At 38.1% G+C, this 12,440-nt stretch overlaps 1 long non-coding RNA gene across 2 annotated transcripts in view; it reads right to left on the bottom strand.

Moving 5' to 3' along the window:
* Window positions 1-11,444, bottom strand: part of LOC309711784 — a 35,066-nt gene extending 23,622 nt beyond the window's left edge. For both annotated transcript variants that reach the window (XR_014278102.1, XR_014278103.1), the window contains exons 1-2: window positions 11,253-11,444; window positions 4,849-4,930 (exon numbers count right to left, since the gene is read on the bottom strand). This is a non-coding gene — a long non-coding RNA (uncharacterized lncRNA). The remainder of the gene's footprint in view (window positions 1-4,848; window positions 4,931-11,252) is intronic.
* Window positions 11,445-12,440: the final 996 nt, after the last annotated feature.

Genomic DNA, 12,440 nt, shown 5'->3' with positions numbered 1-12,440 from the left:
TGTGCGCTAGCTAGTTCAAGATACACACTTAATATTTGTTTGTCCACTCTATATTGTAACATTAATCAAATGACAGCATTTGTTGTAAAGAATGGTCTGATTAGCTGTTAGGTGTGTATGGTTTCTCTATCTGGCCTGGTTGCATTTTAATGAAATGAACATGATTGAGGAATATGCACCAGTCAGTTTTCCGTTTCTGGTGCTAATGCAATGTAAATGGAGCAAAATAATCTGCAGTGAGTAATGTCTGTTTACGTATGCATCGTACATTCTGTGTTTGGTTTCCCTTGCATGCAAAGTATTACCTAGGTAATTGATTTTGCAAGGTTCATTAGGCACAATTTGTATATCAGATGGGCTGGAAAAGAGAGTTGTTGATTAGTTAGATCTTGCTTTCGGAAATTGCTTTTTTTCACATTCTTATCTCTGTTGCAACCCTAATGGTGCCATACGTTAGCAGTTTTTCAGCATTAATAAAGTAACACTGGTGAATCTCAAACACTTGTTTTGAATTCAAGCATGCTTTGTAGGCTTTTTTTTGGTTTTGTCTATGGGTCCATAAACAGATGTGATAATGCTATCGTTTATCAAATGTAAAAATATGCTCCGGATCATATACTGTAAACACTCATGCGCAGACAGAGCCAAGGTGCAAAATGGCATTACAGATGCTAAAGTCTTACCATTTATCTTCTGGTCTCACCCATTTGCTGGCTAGTCCTTTTTGCTTTTAAAAACACCATTCAGCTATATATCTTATTTTCATTGTATTCACAAACCAAGCTTCAAATGTGGAGACAGAACATGCTGCAGGAAATAATAGGTGACCTGTGAGGTCAGTGACCTCCTGCTCAGTACTTCTGTGATACTTTCCCTGAGATGAAGGGTGAAATGAAAAGGACACCTCAACACCAGATCTGGCTTATAAGAAGATGCTTCTTTCTTCCTTTGTTTCCTTGACTAATTCAAGGCTAACATATATATATTTAGAGAAATGTTTTTTTGAACACCTACAGAAGCTTGCTCTTGAACAACAGACAGATAATAATAATGGATTGGATTTATATAGCGCTTTTCAAGGCACCTAAAGCGCTTTACAATACCACTATTCATTCAATCTCACATTCACACAATGGTGGAGGCAAGCTACAGTTGTAGCCACAGCTGCCCTGGGGCAGACTGACAGAAGCGAGGCTGCCATATTGCGCCATCGGCCCCTCTGGCCAACACCAGTAGGGTAAAGTGTCTTGCCCAAGGACACAACGACCAGGACAGAGAGCCCAGGGATCGAACCGGCGACCTTCCGGTTACAGATGCAATTCCCAACCCCCTGAGCCACGGTCGCCCAATAATACAGGTAATATGAGACATCCTTGACAAGACAATACTTTCTGGTAATCACTTCAGTTCAACCCCAAACGACTGCTTGAAGAAGGGAACCATGAATCGTTATCACGGGGCTCCGCATATCAAAACGTTGGAGCTGCTGATGCTTTCATCACATAATTTATCACATGATTTGGATAGTAGGGTATCCGGGGGCTACCACTGATGATTATATGCACTATTTGAGCAGTAGCTGACAGTGTCTGTCTTTCACTAGCAACTAACTTAGCTTTAAATAAAACATTTCCTATCCAAGTTGCTTCTTCAGGCTCTGAATACCGCATTGCTGGTGTTGGCAAAACCATAAGTGCTTCAACATACTGACATTTTACCTTTGTGACTTCAAGAGAAAAAAAATACATTTCACAGACTGATAGATGAAGTAGCTGAGCCATTTGCTTTTGGAAATAGAGACCTTGGTTTAAAGGTTCATACATTTTCTAATGGTTCCACTTACAGCCACTAACAGAGTAGCAAACCTGACTAAATGCTTTTGTTAAAACACAAGAAGGTTTCTACTGTTTTGCAAACTAAAACAAAAAAAAGAAGAAGAAGAAATTCCACAATCACACTAAGTCCTTTTTTATGATAATCCAGTTTCTTAGTTTCATTCTGGGCATCTTAATGACTTATCTCTATGGTGCTTTAGTACTTGCAAGCTCAATTTGCTGGCTCATGAGCCAGCTTGCCAGCATAATGTTCTTTCTCCTCCACTTATTAATAATAACCCTGACTTTCTGTCCCTATGAGCCACCTCTCATGATATTTGACTTTGTACAACATGACAGACTCCTTACACAAACCCAGTCTGTTTAGAGCTACATGGAAAATAAATATATTAAATTATTTCAGTGTGTCATGGAGGCAATGCTACAGCAATAGTAAAGCCATTCTTTTTTTCTGTGTGCATATGGTAGACGTGCTAGATGTGGTAGATAGATTTATATTTTATTACATAGTGTTCATTAATATGGAATTATTATAGATGGTATAGAAATGAGGATTCTCTTGCCGTTTTCATTTGTGATGAAAGAAAAATTACTCTCTCAGCTCTCTGAAAGATTTATTAAGGATTAATTATCCATTTATTAATTTAAGATAGGCCATTCATGCATTCTAATCAGATCTGTAGTTCAAAATTTGCTATGGACACTTGTTATGTGGGAATTCTTGGTCTGAGTCAAAAATTGACCCAGCCCATATGAGATATGAAATATGAATAGCATTTAAGGGTTAAACCAACTTAACTAATTATCTGTGCATATGTAGAGTTACTAATTTAGTCTAGGATATGTTGGTTTTTCACTGGTGTTCTAATTGACTAACTACTGTTCTTTTGCTGTATTTGCAGTTATAAAATCGTTTTGTACACAAATGGATTGATAAACATATAAAGCACAACGAATGGGAGAAAGAAGAGCATGAACATAACTTTCCACAAGTTGTGGGGAAAGTTATCTTACCTTAGCTCGTAAATCATTAGTTTCTTGCTAGGTCTTGCAGCACTTTCAAATGACCTGCCCTTAATCTTAAAATACTGGCCTCTTTTTGATATTTGATGGTGGTAACACAACTTTTTGCAGTGAATGGGATTTGGGTAAAAGAAGTAATGAAGAATACACTGATTATGAAACTTTCGGGACTCGGAAAAATGAGCTGATGTCCTGGACTGTTAAACACACTTTGTTTGGACCACCAAGGTTTCAAAAAGAAATCTGATTGTGAAGAAATCTATGAAAAATTATGATCCTGTTCATATGATGGCCTGAAGACTGTTTTAAATGATTGATATAAAATCACGGTCCCCATTCAGTGTTAAACCCACAATAGCAGTGTACCTTTTAGGACCCACCTTCATACCAGTTAGCCACAAAATTAACTCTTCTTTTTGCAAGTTTAATATTCTGAAACATGAAACCAAAATTCAAACCATACCCTCACAACTTCTTTGTTTAGACCTGCAATGCCTCTTTTTCTGCATTGTCTCATGTGTTCAGTATAGGAGGGGACATTAAAACCTAAATCCTTCTTTGGTGATTTTCATGCTTTCAAATAAGTTGAAGGATTACATGCTCCTCTGGGAGCTGATACCATTTTTCACCACCTCAGGGCCCTACAATCCACTCAAAACACTTTGGAAGATGGTGAAAATATGTTGTCATCCTGGAAAAATAAGTCTGCTTTTCTTAGCTCACACATTGGAGAAAAGAAAGATTTTTACCTGTCAGCAGCTACATATGATCTATTTGTTATTGTAAGGACAGTCCCTGTGACACAAACAGTATTATTTTCTCCCACATAGGTGGAATTTGTTCTTTATATCACATATAAACATTCCATTCACAGATAGATACATAAATAGGTGTTGTAAGTAAGCCAATTCCCATGGGTAAGGCATGTTACATTCTATTGAAAGAGGTGCATTACAGCTGTGTATTGAAATTTTATCATATTACAAGTCATGTTACCTAAGATTGGATGATGAAGTCTTTATCCATAGCCAACCCGATTAGGACAGCATGTGAAATATGCAACTTGACTTCATTTTCCTCTGAGCTATTTTTGTCAGAGTCTCTTGTCCACTTAGCTGTGCAGGTTAATTGTCTCCTCGTTTCAGCCGCTGCATGTGATGCAACTTAAAAGGGACATGATTACGAATTCAAATGCTAATTTCCTCCGAGGCTCAAGAGGTGAAAATGCATGAAATACACATGCTGGTAGTAACTATTTATATGCAAGGTTATTAGAATAGCGAAACAAATTAACCAGCCATCACTCTGGATTATGTTAACATGAAAAACTGCTGCAGTGGGGCCTTTAGCTACTGTATATCTGAATGCTTTACTGGGAACAAGACTGAAGGCGTGTTTTTTAAGGGTTTTTTTTTTTTTTACACAGCAAAACGTCATAAAGTAGACTGAGGCCATACCCCAGATCTCTAAGAGGCAACCCTTGAATTCATGGACACTGCAGTAATATATCACAAGGATCAGGGACACTCACTACTGCAGACTGCACATAGCTGGGTGCAGTGCAATTAAAATAATTGTCTTCGTTTTGCTTGCAACAAGTGTGAAGATTCACATTACCCCTGTGGCATCCTCTTCTCACTGTCTGTTGCCTAATATAAGCTAACGATTGTACAGTTGATCTCCGCACTGCCTGTAGCATGACAGTAATTGGTAGGATGTACTGCAGTATTAGGGTGTGATTTGCTGTTAATGAGTAGTGTGTGCTAAGTTAAATCATTACCAGTTTTTTTTGTAATGTAATACAGGTCATCCCATTAGTCCTGTTTGTTGGTATAACAGGAGAAAAAGGGTGATCTGAGAGAGAATGATTGATTTTCTGACATGACTTGGATTTAAAACAAAAATACAAACCTGAAAATCACTCATGTGGGTGTAGATTATGTGCACGTATTTCTGACGTGCAAGGTGACCTCACAATACTGTCACTTACTTGATATTTGCAACAATGCAGACCCCACATCTATCCAGTGAGAGACTTGTCATGCTGTTTTCGGTTCAGTTCAGCTTCAGTTCTAAGAATTAAAACATATGATACAGTAAAACACGCATTTCTTTGAGCATAATAAAAATGTATTTATGAACAAAATAAAAGCCATTTTTGCAGATGTTTTAGCACATCTCAGCAAATGGTTTTATGTCTAAAGTAGGTAGATCAATTATGGTATGAGTCATCATACAGAGAATAGCTCATGGGTTAAAGTCATATTTATGAATTGTAGAACACATTTAAAAACTTATGTGTACAACAACTAAACATGAAGGAATCTGCACAGATAAGTGGGACTACAGCCTGCTAATTGATGAGAAGTAAGGAAGTAAGGAAGTATGGCAGTATTGCAAATTGCAGAAATAAAATTATAGGAAAGCAGCAGAACACATCCGAAGATGATAGAGGCTATAAAGGAGTTCATCCTCTGTCACACAGCAAATAAATGGTAAATGGTAAATGGCCTGTATTTATATAGCGCTTTACTAGTCCCTAAGGACCCCAAAGCGCTTTACATATCCAGTCATCCACCCATTCACACACACATTCACACACTGGTGATGGCAAGCTACATTGTAGCCACAGCCACCCTGGGGCACACTGACAGAGGCGAGGCTGCCGGACACTGGCGCCACCGGGCCCTCTGACCACCACCAGTAGGCAACGGGTGAAGTGTCTTGCCCAAGGACACAACGACCGAGACTGTCCAAGCCGGGGCTCGAACCGGCAACCTTCCGATTACAAGGCAAACTCCCAACTCTTGAGCCACGATCGCCTAAATAAGAGCATTTATTGTGACGTCCATGTAAATCTGTAGCCAAAAATACAAAGTCCACTGAGCAGGGGAACCATTTTGTCATTGTTGTATAATATTGTGCCTAGTATTTCTGCGTTGTTTCCATGTTTTATGTGTTTTAGATATATGTAGTAGCCTACATGTTCTCATTCTGTGCACTGTGCTCTGCCTTTTTGTTGTTTACTGTAGCTAAACTATAAACTTGTACTTTATGGAATAACCATTTCAGGGACACCTCACATTGACTTAAACATAATTCTGTGGTGTTTTGCTTTAGAAATCCAAGTGTAAAACACTGTGCTCCTGAAATTGGCTATTGATTATCTAATGACATAAAAATGTAAATATCCTGGGTTTTTATTGTGTTTTTTGGTCGCTGTTATATTGGCTGATTTTGTTGTGTTTCCTACCTCCTGTGTCCATAGTCTGTGTCATCATGCATAGTATCCTTTTGGTTGTCTTTTATTACTTCCTGTTTTTACTTTGAAGTTTTGTTTTCTCATTTGTGTTAGTCTAGTTTTATTTTTTGTTCTTTTTCCTCATTCATGTTTGTAACTCTAGCCCATGTTAGGTGTTTGATTGCATTAACCTGTGTCTCGTTCCCACCCTTGTTAAGTATATACACCATATTTTTATGTCCCATTTTTGATTCCTCTTTTCCCACCTAAGGTGCAAGCACAGAAAATCTGAAGGATTTCAGGTACTGAATTACTACTTTACTATATTTGATGATCTTAGTTATAACAGTGCTCATGACATGTTTTTAATTCAGATATACAAAATATACATTTTTTTAACCACACACAGCAATAGTTTAAAGGCAGAATGTTTGATCATTTAAATAACTGAATGAGCTTTGATTATAAAGGACTAATTGTTTGAGGAGTCTTCCCTCCATAGTATATAGTATTTTTGAAATGTCTTCGGCTGTTCAAAAAGTCTTTTTCAAAAATTTTATTTTCAGGAACCAAGTGCAATATGTGCAAGTTTTTGATACAAGTGCAAACTACAGTATGTACGGCAACAACAGAGATGTTAAATTTTTAATTAAAGTCAATATTTTGCATGAACACCTTTATTCCTTAACACAACCTGAACTCGTAGGCAAGCTTTCGTCCAGTTTCTCTATGGAAGTTTTAGAAATAGTTTTCCAGGCTTCTTCAAGGATTTTCCAAAACTCTTCTTTTTTTGGATTTCAGCTGCTTTTTGTTACGTTCTGTTAAGACGATTCCACACTTCTTCAGTAATGTTGAGGTCTGGCCTCTGGAGGCCAATCCATGACCGATAGTGTTCCATGGTGTGTTTTTCTATCCAGGTATGCTTTTATTGTTCTAGCAGTGTTTTGGGGATCATTGCTTTGCTGAAAAATGAGGCTGTTACCAATCAGAGGCTTTCCAGATGCTGTTGTATGATGGATTTAAATCTGACTGTACTTTTCTTCATTCACAATTCTATCAGTTTTGACAAGAACCTCAGTACCAGCCCCAAGCCATGAGAAAGCTATAGACACTTACTGTTCTACCCCTCCCCTGACCTCCTCATACATACTTATGATCATTTGAACCACAAATATACAGTTACCAAGTTTCAGTCCACTTCTTGTGGAATCTCGTTACCTGTTTCTCTTTTCTAAGAATGACTTTCACTGAGGCCATTTCTGATGGGGCTTTGGTGAACCATTGATGGATCAGCTGAAGGGTCAGATGTATCTCTCAGGTCCTGTGTCAGGTCTTTAGTGGCATTGTTCTTATTTCATAAAGAAGTGACTTTCAGATACTGTTCATGTGCTTATGAACAGTTAGTTTTTATTTCAGGCAAGTTCTTCTTATATCCTCCACTTAATCTGTTTCTTCAGTTTTTAAGGAACCCAATGTTTTCAGCTAATAGGTATTTGGAAATCACAAAGTTAGCACAAAAATGCTGCGTTATGCTTCCCAGTCTGTGTTATCTTTGGCAGTCTCAGCATCTTTGGTAGGACAGGGGACAGAGGAGGCGAGGACGCACAAATCAGTGCAGAGAGAAGCCCATGTACCTGCCTTCCCATTTGTCCTGTTCAGCTGGTTTGTTTTTTGTTTTTGTGGTCCCCTGATGTGGTTCCTGCTCCTTGTTCTTGTTTTGAATTTCTTGTTCAGGGGCCTGTTCTTCGTACGTCGCTTACTACATCCAAGATCAAATGACACATCCAAGACCAAACCATCGCGCTAACCGTGAGCTCGCTAATCCGGTTCCCCGAACACACCTGCTGTTGACGATCAGTACAGCTGGACGCAGGAATGTGACATCACTGGGTGTCGTAAAAGGGGCTACGCATCGATAGTAGAAACATTGATCGGCAACCCGCTGATTGGTCGGCGAAAATGTCCAAGGGGCGTGCTCGGTATTTTCCGGCAGCAGAGCAAGAACTCATGAGTGAGGGATTTCAGGAGTTTCAGAGTTTAATTAAAACGCAAGAGAACACTGCAAAGGCTGCAAAAGCAAGGAGAGAGGGCTGGCAGAAAGTTGCTGACAAATCAAACTCGTAGGTAATTTAATAATAATAATAATAATGGATTGGGTTTATATAGCGCTTTCCAAGGCACCCAAAGCGCTTTACGATACCACTATTCATTCACTCCCACATTCACACACTGGTGGAGGCAGCTACGGTTGTAGCCAGGCTGCCATATCGCGCCATCGGCCCCTCTGGCCAACACCAGTAGGCGGTAGGGTAGATCTATCATATGACACTATATTGTCCAATATCATATGGCATTATATTATATTATAATATGTTATATTATATCCCCTTTCACATTAGAGCCACAACAGGACCCACAAGAACATGGGAACAAGTAAAAGTGGAATACAGGAGTATTCTACAGAATGGTAATATTTATCTCTTAGATTGCTTTGCATCTCTTGGCAAGGTAATACTGGCCTGTAATACTCTGTTAGTTTGTTCATAACAGCAACCAAGAAAAGGGCAGAGGAAAAAAAGACAGGTGGTGGTCCTGCACCCCCTCGTCAACAAGTTGGTTAAGTAAATAATACCCTCACGGGAATATCGATATCTCTCTATGAGCACACTGTCGCGCTGAGCTAAAGGATCCTGTCTGTCCCGCAATATACGCTGAATTCTGAGGACTCTCCTTATCAATCTTGCACCTTCCGCAATGGGTTGGTCGCGTATACGGACAGGACATGGCTGCGACAGGCTTCCCAAATCCACCTTCGCTTTTATAGCCGTGGTCTCTCATCTTGATTACACGAAGTAATTTACAATTACTACTCTGAAATATGAATTACATCTGTAATAATCACATACATGTAATAGAATGTTAATAGTACATTTCCCTTTTTTAGGAAATGACCTGTATGTATCTGTGTGACATCAATAAAAGGATCAAGTGCTGCATTATCTTTAGTTACATTGATAATATTTATTTATGGTGAAACAGTGGAAAAATATCGCTGTTGCTTTCGTATAAATGAAGCGGACATACCTGCGTGGCCGCGATCTAATCCTGTTTACATAAAGTAAACCTGCTCCCGAGCAGGTTTACGCTTACGGCTCTGTTGCTATGACAGCAAGTCCCGGATGAGCTTCGGGGAACCGAACGATCAAAGATCACGCGAAATCGTCAACAATCTAATCCAGCTAACTTACTTAGCGAGGTACGAAGAACAGGCCCCAGGACTATTTCTTACAGCCAAATAATACACATTGCTTTTTGTTTTGCATTCGTATTTGGGTCCTGGATGAGGTTCTGGATGAATTACAGCCATTTCCAGTTTAACTATGGCAGTTTGCTATATGTATGTGCTGTTTTGGTGGCAACTTCAAAATTGCTTAGAGAAGTGTGTCAAAAGTTAACTTTACCTCCAATGCCATGCAAAGAAACCTACATTTGATGTAATGTTTACTATAAATGAAATTCATTCCGTGTAAACATGTTGACCATTTAAAAAGAGGTAACTGGCATTTCTGATTTGTCTTTTCATCAAATGTATAGTAGCGATATAGTCAAAATCTCTATCGTTGGCCAAATTTATATCGTTTCTATCGTATATCATTTCTATCGCCCACCCCTGATATATATATATATATATATATATATATATATATATATATTTATTTATTTATTTAACCTTCCTGCCTTCTTGGGACCTTTTTGTGCCACTGCTATGTGTTAAATGGCTGCCATTTCCACTGTGTTCAGTGGAATATAACCAAACTTGCCACAGGATAGTTTTTACCTGTCAATGTTAATATTCCAGTGTGAATTCCTTAAATCAGCCTAAAATGGCTGAGCAGCAGAAATCCCCACACCCATCACCCTGGGGACCATTTTCTGCCCATTGACTTCCATTATAAACGCTATTTTTCAACCCCAAATTATCATCATATGATTTTATTTTTTCTTCTTTTCTTGGATGTCAATGAAGACTCAGGGCCTTGAAGTTTTAATTTTTAAATTGCAAAAAAAATGCAAAAAAAATAATGGCAGGTCAAAATGTATGTTGGTGCCAATCTTTGGTCCATCTAAAGGCCTACTTATAATGACAATCACATATTACTTCAACTGGTTTTTTGTGGAAATATTTAGTTTCGTTTTTTGGTTTTTGGGGCTTATAACACAGGGCGCTCATGTAATAACACTGGGATTTGAAGGGTTAAAACAACGAAAATATAATTAAAACTTTACATGAATATTTCAGGGAGAAGTAGTTTTACAAGGTTGGCTAATTTAAAGTGGAATAAAATATGGATATATGGTCTTTTTATGGCGTGGCTGAGAATGGTCCCTAGGGTGATGGGTGTGAGTTTTTTAAAGGATGGCAGGAGGGATATATATATATATATATATATATATATATATATATATATATATATATATATATATATATATACATATACATACTAGGGGTGCAACGATACACAAAATTCACGGTTCGGTTCGGTTCTATACTTTGGTGTCACAGTTCGATATTTTTTCGATATAAAAAAATCTTCATGCCTTTTTAATTTGTCATTTATTAAAATTATAAATAAATATTTTAACTCAAAAGTACAGTTTTTAAATTTAATGTTGCTGAAACAAGAAAATAGTTTAAAAAGAAATCTATCTGGGGTAGAGGAAGAACATTATATATATATATAGTATATACATTGGGAATGAATGTGCAGTAGTAGCAGTAAGCAGGTGACAGTGAGTTTATTACAGAGAAATGGCTCTTTCCAAAATAAAAGGTATACTATACGCTTCTTCTGGGCTATACTCTCAGCAGTATATTAAACATTTCAGGTCCCCATAAGGAGACTCATGTGCTAACGGCTGTCTAATGACTCGGCTAAAGTTTGTAGCATGCAGCATGCGTGCTTGTTGTTTTTGTCTGCTTCCACTTGTCTATGCACTAGGATGATGTCGGCGTAAATGTGCAGTCATATTCGTTGTGTTCCCACTAGTGCTGTCAGCATTAATCTGAAATCTTCGTTAACGAGCTACCGTGTATCGCCCCGTGCGTGGGGCTGGATTGCCTCAACACGTTAACAAGCTAACTGCATGCTTACCTTCAGGGTCATGCTTCACATGAAAACCAAAATAGTTCCAAACGCCAGATCTGAATGAGGGTGGGGGAGGCTCAATTTCGGGTAGCATCGAGGCAATTGCCATGTTGCAACGAGCTTAGCTTCTGTCTCGCTAGCTTACCCCCACACTGCACACAGTGAATCTGCGCTTGACAGTGCAGCCTAGGCGGAGTAGTGGAACGCAGATCCACTGAGCGCTCAACACAGACAGCATTGTCAGAAGAAAAGTTGATAAAATAAATTTAAAATGTTGTATTGTTCGATACATATGCGTACCGAACCGAAAGCACTGTATCGAACGGTTCAATGTCGACACAAGTATTGTTGCACCCCTAATATATATATATATATATATATATATATATATATATTTGAAAAGGTAAATTGGTTGATCACCTACATGCAACCAATGCTTGCTTAAATGTGATTAGTTAATGAACAAAATAGTAAAAATTCTTTGTTTTGTTGTCAATAGTTAGAGAGTGTGAGAATTTTCATACCATAGTTTTTTGGATGATGCTGGCATCTATGGTTCCAACAGCACAGTTAAACATTGCTTATGTAGTAGACTGATTGCAAGAATTTAAGACTGGATTCCCAGTTTCACCTTTATTGTTTGGGCTGTAATTTGTTGAAAGAAAATGATGTGGGAATACAGAAGAAAAAAGATTTCTGACAGCACTGCATTGCACAAAGTAAAAAATACATCATAGTAGATGCCTGTAGAGGGTTGATGCAAAATGATTCTCTGCACAATGCCTAGCAAGGAAAGATATCTTCTCTAGACTAACAGAGGGCAAAATCAGCAAACGTATAAAGACTGCAATGTAAATCACCACACAGCTCTGCATGTTCTGCCTGAAGGAAGTTTGCAATGTTTTGATTTCCAATTTTCTATTTATTTATTTTTTGCTTTGTTTCATACAGTGCTTTAAAAGATTGTCTTTTTCTTTACTGTAAAGCAATGACATGATCATGTCACAACACGTTTACAGAAAAGGCCTAATAGAAGTGTCAAGAAAATATGCTTGACATATTATTACAGCCTTATTGAACATAATGACTTGTGCGTTGCAGTAGTGCTTAGCTGTTATGGGGACTTCAACAAAGAACCAATATAATATATTTTGAACTACATGACATAAGCAATTGATAATGCAGGGAACAGCA

This window comes from Aulonocara stuartgranti (genome assembly GCF_965226115.1).
Source record: "Aulonocara stuartgranti genome assembly, chromosome: 1".
NCBI lineage: Eukaryota > Metazoa > Chordata > Actinopteri > Cichliformes > Cichlidae > Aulonocara > Aulonocara stuartgranti.
This window is presented reverse-complemented; position numbering and strand designations above follow the sequence as displayed.